Genomic DNA, 8,229 nt, shown 5'->3' with positions numbered 1-8,229 from the left:
AATTTCTCCTGAGTAAGCCGAAACCCCATATGTGGGAGAAAACCACTGTTTGGGTGCACGGCAGAGTTCAGAAGGGAAGGAGCGCCATTTGACTTTTTGAATCTAAAATTTGCTTGAATAATTAGCGGACGCCATGTCGCGTTTGGGGAGCCCCTGATGTGCCTAAACAGTGAAAAAAAACCACAAGTGACACAATTTTGGAAACTAGACCCCTCAAGGATTTTATCAAAGGGTATAGTGAACATTTTGAACCCAGAGGTACGACACAGAATTTGATAGCATTAGGTCATCATATTGAATAAGTTGTCATTAGTCTTGAGCGCAAGTGCTCGCTATTTGAGTTTGCATCGGGTATGTTTCACGGTTGTTAGACACCCAAAAAAAACATGCGGGATTGTCAGTGCATGGCTGGCAATCCACGCATGTTTTTTTCGGCTGTATAACAGCCACAAAACATATGGGGCGGAGACTCGAGCATGTCACTCGAGCACCCGTGATACTCTGCGCATACCCGAGCACCCAACGCAAACTCAAGTAGCGAGCACTTGCGCTCAACACTAGTCGCTATATTGTCATTTTTTTTTCTTTACTTTTGAAAAAATCCCAACCCCAACACAACCCTAAAGATAGCACAATCCTAACCATAGCCCAACCCTAACCCTAGCACAACCCTAACCCTAGCACAACCCTAACCCTAGCGTTTATTTTTTACGTCGTTCCTCGAGCGGTATAAGTGATTAGACTGCTTTATTCTTCGGGTCGGTGCGATTACGGCGATACCAGATTTATATTGGGTTTTTATGATTGACAGGTGTCACACAAAAAAAATCTTTTTTCTTTCCAAAGACTTATTTTTGCATCACCATATTTTGAGAGCTATAACTTCTCCATATTTTGGCTGACAGAGTCATGTAATGGCTTGTTTTTTGCGGGACAAGTTGACGTTTTTCTTGGTACCATTTTCGGGCAAGTGACATTTTTTGGTTGCTTTCTATTCCGATTTTTGGGAGGCAGAATAAACAAAAACCATAAATTCAGGAATTATTTCGGGTTTTTTTATGCCGTTCCGCATATCGTAAAATTGATAAGGCAGCCTTATTCTTCGGGTCAGTATGTTTACAGCGATACCACATTTAATGGTACCGCTGTTAATGTGCCAGGAGCGGTGCGGCAACGCGCTTGGTACATGGTACCGGATGTCAGCTGTTAGAATCAGCTGACACCCGGCGGCGATTGCGCCCGCACAGCCTCTGTGCGGGTTCGATCGCCAGGGTGTAATAATACTTATCTGGTCCAATAGGCCCAGGGCGCAGATATGTATTATTACGCTTCATGTCAGAAACATACGGAATGGTGACGTTGGATTACAATCCCTTAGGTACTTTCGGAAGTACTAAGTCTTTTGAATTCTGGAATCACTTTGGCAAACTTGGATGCTAAATCTACACTTGATGGCATTGAATTTGAGTGGATATTTCAAAGCATTTGTGGGCCCTTGTTAAACACATTTCTAATGATAAAAAAAAAAAAAACACAATTTGAGCTTGGTTTAAGATGGTATACATGCAGCACATAAATGCATGTTTCACAATGGCCATGAATCAGAAAAACCTACAAGAAGCAAAATGAACAAAAACCCTGCTGTAAATAAATAAAACCTGGGTGTGGCCTCCCTTTCTTGAGCTGGATAATACATTTAAAAAGCCTCCCTTGGCTGGGTGTTCATAGTTTGGGGCTTGGGCCTTTGTCTGCCCTTATTCACACTGAGGTCAACTTTGACACATGGTAAGTAGTATTAAGCAAGCATGCTCGACACTGTTCGGTACTCGCCCGAGCATCTCACTACTCGGATGTTCAGTGAGCACCGAGCATTTCCGGGTTACTCGGACGGGAGCTCGGGTCTCCGCCGTGCACGTTTGGCGCTCTTTACAGAGCCAATGAACATGCAGGGATTGCCAGCCAGTCACTGTAATGCCGCAGCCATGTTGTTTGTGGGCATTACAGTGATTGGCTGGCCGCACAGCGTCACCTCGAGTATTTAAAACCGGGCGCCGCCATCTTGGACACAGTCGCTCCAGATCAGCCAGTGTAGGGTCAGTGCTGCTGAGCTAGGGAGAGGTTTATACTCCGAAATAGTTAGTGTAGGGTCTCTAAAGCCTGCCAAATCAAACAAACAGTCCTTCTCAGGACTAATATCCATCCCAGATATCAGGCAGGCTGTATAGGAGACGCAGTGGTTATACCAACAAACGCTGCATTACAGTCCTGTGTGCTCCTGCTGGTCAAACTGCTAGACTTATTCCCCGGTCTCAGGGGCCAGGAAAAATCCTTTTTTTTAATGTAAATCCTGTATTTTTTTTTTCCTCAGTCAGACTGTACAAATACGCGTCTTATTAACCTTTTGGTATCCCCCCCCCCCAAAAAAAAAAATTGAGTGTGTCTGCGACTGTTCAGACCCCAATATATCTGTTTAAAAGAGTCTGGTGTAGGCCAGATAGCTAGAACTGTGGTTTTGCAGTTCCACGGTTCAAATCTCTGTATTATCCTGCTTTTGGCATTTTAGCGAAAAAAAACCCAGTAATAGTGTCTCCCTGACTGTTCAGACACAAATATATCTGTTTAAAAGAGTCTGGTGTAGGCCACATAACTATAAGTGTGGTTTTGCAGTTCCACGGTTCAAATCTCTGTATTATCCACCTTTTTGCCTTTTTTTACATAAAAAATAAAAAAATTGAGTGTCTTGTTCAGTGTTCAGACACAAATATATCTGTTTAAAAGATTCTGGTGTAGGCCAGAGAAATAGAACTGTGGTTTTCCTCTTCCACGGTTCTAATCTCCTTTTTGTTACCCTTTTTCCATTGATAGTGCGAGTGTAAGCTATTTTACTTCATTCACAATGGGCAAGGCGCGTGGCAAGGGACGTGGAACTGGACGTTCTGGTGATGGTGCGTGTATAGGATGGGGCCGTGGCCAAGGTGAAAATGTGCCACAACCAACAGCCACATCTTCTCGCTCCCACTTCTTGACCGAATTACTAGGGAAGCACACTGCAACACCAGTATTGCGAACTGATCAGTGTGAACAGGTTATTAATTGGATAGCAGATAATACTTCCAGTTACCTGGGCACCACCACCTCCGGTCTGTCTATCACACGGTAAAGTTTTAGTAGCGGTGAATCTCGACCGCATACTCCTCCTCACCCTGATGCTCGTTCCTCCCACCAACCCGAGTGTCGTCAGACAGCAACTGATCCCACACTTGGACACTCTGAAGAGCTGTTCACTGGTCCATTTCCAGATTTGTGCACCTCGCCTGCTCCACTTGAAGTGGTGGAAGAGGAGATCCCATGTAGCAATGCCCAAATATTTGAACAGCCACGGCCAGAGGAAGTCGACGCTGGCAATTTGTCACAAGAGGTGGACGATGACGAGACACAATTGCCACGAAGTGAGGAGGAGGATCGTGGTGCGCAAGTTGAAGAGGAGGAGGTGGTGGATGATCTAGTAACTGACCCAACGTGGCAGGAGGACACGCAGAGCGAGGCCAGCAGCACACAGGAGGAGGGAGGCAGAGTACCCCAACAGGCAGGAAGAAGCAGTGTGGTGGCCGCACACAGAAGGCGGGCAACAGTTCCCCATAACACCAACACGAGGGACATTGCCAGTACAACCGGTAAGTCTTCCAGAGTCTGGAATTTTTTTAAAGACTCTGCTGAGTACCACCTGCCATGCCAGCATCAGCAGGGGTGACAAAACTACCAGCCTGACCACCACCAGCATGATCAGGCACACGTCAGCAAAGCACCCGACTTTGTGGGGCGAACCCCAGGGTCCACGACCAGTGTCAGTGGGTCTCACCACTGCTTCTTCCGCTGTTGTGCGTGTAATAGAACCCGCTGTTGTGCGTGCAAGGCAATCCCCTGTCCATACTGCATGCAAAGATGCTCCCTCCTCTCAGTCTTCACTTGTTATGGCAGTTTCTCAAGAAACAGCATCAATGTCCACGTCCCACTGCAGCGGTCAATTGTCCATATCCCAGAGCTTTGAACGAAAGTGCAAATTCGCAGCCTACGCCCCACAGGCCACAGTCCTAAATTCGCACATTTCACGACTGCTTGCGTTGGAAATGCTGCCTTTTAGGCTGGTGGAGACGGAATCCTTCCGCAACCTTATGGCGGTGGCCGTCCCTCGGTACTCAGTCCCCAGCCGATACTATTTTGCACGGTGTGCCATCCCCACACTACACAAGCACGTGTCCCAAAACATCTGCCGTGCCATCAACAACGCAGTTACTGGGAGAGTCCACCTGACAACGGACACATGGACAAGTGCTTGTGGCCAGGGATGGTACATCTCCCTGACGGCATACTGGGTAAACATAGTGGAAGCCGGGACCCAGTGGGACCTTGGGACGGAACACATCCTCCCCACACCGAGGATTGCGGGCCCTATGTCAGTCAGAGTTGCCCCCACAGTGTACAGCTCCTGCACATCATCCTCCTCCTCCTCATGTTCAGCCTCCATCTCAGATATCACCACATCAGTTACATTCTGGAAGCACTACAGTACTGCCTCAGCCAAGTGGCAACAGGCTGTGCTGAAACTCATAAGCTTAGGTGATAAACCTCACACTGCTTGTGAGTTGTGGATAGCTGTGAAGAGCAGGCCGATCTGTGGCTGAGACCGCTGAACCTACATCCAGGCATGGTCGTGTGTGACAATGGCCGTAACCTGGTGGCGGCTCTGAGGCGAGGCGAGATCACACACTTACCATGCCTGGCTCATGTGCTTAACCTTGTGGTTCAGCGGTTTCTTAAATCGTACCCCGAGTTGCCAGATCTGCTCGTCAGAGTACACCACCTGTCAGCTCATTTTCGGAAGTCGGCTACAGCTTCCGCCACCCTTGCTGTGTTGCAGCAGCGTTTGCAACTTCCGGCACACCGACTGGTGTGTGATGTCACCACACGTTGGATCTCTACCCTCCAAATGTTGCAAAGGATTTGTGAGCAGAAGAGAGCAGTTGTGAAGTACCAGCTGCAACAAGGCCTCGATATTCAGGTCAGACTCCACACATAAGACCTCAGGAGTGGACCTGGATGTCTGACATATGTACCATCCTGACAAACTTTGAGGAGTCCACCAAAATGGTGAGTGCCGATTATGCCATCATTAGCGTCAGCATCCCACTTGTCTGTCTTTTGCAACGCTCTCTGCAGAGAATTAAAGAGGAGGCATTGCAGCCAGAGTATGATGAGATGGATCAAGAAGCCGTAATGGGCGATTACACACAGCCCAGCCTCATCTCATCCCAACATGCATTGGGGGACAATGAGTGAGAGGAGGAGGAAGAACAGGAGCTGGTATCATGCGCTGTAGACGGTAGTACCTGTACAACTGTCATACCGTCGGTTCAGCGTTGGTGGCCTGAGAACAGGGGGGAGGAGGAGGAGGAGAGCATGGTCAGTCGTCATCTTGGTGAGGACATGGAAGTCTTGCCCATTACCAGTCTGGCATGCATGGCTGACTTTATGTTACGCTGCCTTAACCGTGACGCTCACGTTGTCAAAATGTTGGGTGACAGTCATTACTGGTTGGTGACACTTTTAGACCCCCGCTACAAGGAGAACTTTCACTCTCTAATTCCTGAGGTGGAGAGGTCTACAAAAATGTGGCAGTACCAGAAGACTCTTGCTGCAGAACTGTTCAAAAAAATTCCCATCTGAACACGCTAGTGGCAGAGGTCACAGTTCGTTGACCAACGAAGGCATACAGGCGAGAGAGACGCAACTCCAGTCCAGCAGAGGCAGGGGAACACTGTCAACATTCTGGGACAGTTTTCTGAGACTCGCCCAGCTTACAGACCCTGAGGCGTGGGGTACTCTTACAAGGAGTGGAAAGTTTCAAAAGATGGTGAGGGAGTACCTTGCCGACCGTACCAGCATCCTCCGTGATTCCTCTATGCCTTTTAATTATTGGGTATCCAAGCTGGAGACTTGGAATGAACTCGCTCTGTACGCCTTGGAGGTCCTGGCCTGCCCTGCCACTAGCGTGTTACCGGAGCGTGTTTTTAGTGCTGCTGGGAGAAGTATAACTGATAAGCACACTCGCCTGTCAACTGACAAGCTGACCCTTATCAAAATGAACAAGGGCTGGATTGGGCCAGACTTCTCATCACCACCAAATGACAGCAGAGTAACATAAAGTCAAATCCACTGTGTTATTTCGGGAGGTGTATTCCCATGCACCGCTTCACACCCACACATGGGTATATTCTTCCTCATTTCGGCTGTTTTTTGCTCTACTCCTTATCCTCAGCCTCCACCACCACTATACCACCAGGGTGACTGTGGTCCGTGTTGCCAGCATTGCAAGTTCCTTCGTCCTAATTTTTGGCAGCTTTTGCTTGGAAGGCATAGGCAAAGACTATGGGAGACCCACTCCCCAATAAAGGGAATAATGTTTTTAATATGATGTACTGCATGGCTCTTGTAAGGGGCATTAAAACCGTCTTGTTAAGCTACTGTGACCACCACTCTTCCAAGGGGCATTAAAACCGTCTTGTTAAACCACTCTGACCTCCACGTCTCTTCCAAGAGGCATTAAAACTGTCTTGTTAAGCTACTGTGACCTCCACCACTCTTCCAAGGGGCATTAAAACTGTCTTGTTAAAGCACTCTGACCTCCACCACTCTTCCAAAGGGAATTAAAACTGTCTTGTTAAGCTACTGTGACCTCCACCACTCTTCCAAGGGCATTAAAACTGTCTTGTTAAGCTACTGTGACCTCCACCACTCTCCCAAGGGCATTAAAACCGTCTTGTTAAACCACTCTGACCTCCACGTCTTATCCAAGGGGTATTACAACTGTCTTGTTAAGCTACTGTGACCTCCACCACTCTTCCAAGGGGCATTAAAACCATCTTGTTAAGCTACTGTGACCTCCACCACTCTTCCAAGGGGCATTAAAACCGTCTTGTTAAACCACTCTGACCTCCACGTCTCTTCCAAGGGGTATTAAAACTTAAGCTACTGTGACCTCCACCACTCTTCAAAGGGGCATTACAACCGTCTTGTTAAGCTACTGTGACCTCTACGTCTCTTCCAAGGGGCATTAAAACTGTCTTGTTAAGCTACTGTAACCTCCACCACTCTTCCAAGGGGCATTAAAACCGTCTTGTTAAACCACTCTGACCTCCACGTCTCTTCCAAGGGGCATTCAAATTGTCTTTTTAGCAACTGTGACCTCCACCACTCTTCCAAGGGGCATTAAAACCGTCTTTAAACCACTCTGACATCCACGTCTCTTCCAAGGGGCATTAAAACTGTCTTGTTAAGCTACTGTGTCCTCCACCACTCTTCCAAGCGGCATTAAAACTGTCTTGTTAAACCACTCTGGCCTCCACGTCTCTTCCAAGGGGCATTAAAACTGTCTTGTTAAGCTACTATGAACTCGACCACTCTTCCAAGGGGCATTAAAACGATCTCGCTAAACCACTATGACCTCCAGGTCTCTTCCAAGGGGCATTAAAACTGTCTTGTTAAGCTACTGTGACCTCCACCACTCTTCCAAGGGGCATTAAAACCATCTTGTTAAGCTACTGTGACCTCCACCACTCTTCCAAGGGGCATTAAAACCGTCTTGTTAAACCACTCTGACCTCCACCACTCTTCCAAGGGGCATCAAAACTGTCTTGTTCAGCTACTGTGACCTCCACCACTCTTCCAAGGGGCATTAAAACCGTCTTGTTTAGCTACTGTGACCTCCACCACTCTTCCAAGGTGCATTAAAACCGTCTTGTTAAGCTACTGTGACCTCCACCACTCTTCCAAGGGGCATTAAAACCGTCTTGTTAAACCACTCTGACCTCCACCACTCTTCCAAGGGGCATCAAAACTGTCTTGTTAAGCTACTGTATCTTCCACCACTCTTCCATGGGGCATTAAAACCGTCTTGTTAATCCACTCTGACCTCCACGTCTCTTCCAAGGGGCATTAAAACTGTCTTGCTAAGCTACTGTGACCTCCACCACTTTTCCAAGGGGCATGAAAACCGTCATGTTAAGCTACTGTGACCTCCACCACTCTTCCAAGGGGCATTAAAACCGTCTTCTTAAGCTACTGTGTCCTCCACCACTCTTCCAAGGGGCATTAAAACGGTCTTGTTAGACCACTCTGACCTCCATGTCTCTTCCAAGGGGCATTAAAACAGTTTTGTTAAGCCACTGTGAC

This window comes from Phyllobates terribilis, unplaced genomic scaffold (genome assembly GCF_046119375.1).
Source record: "Phyllobates terribilis strain yellow unplaced genomic scaffold, ASM4611937v1 Scaffold_3__8_contigs__length_932513732, whole genome shotgun sequence".
Taxonomy (NCBI): domain Eukaryota; kingdom Metazoa; phylum Chordata; class Amphibia; order Anura; family Dendrobatidae; genus Phyllobates; species Phyllobates terribilis.
Note: the sequence above shows the minus strand (reverse complement) of the source record.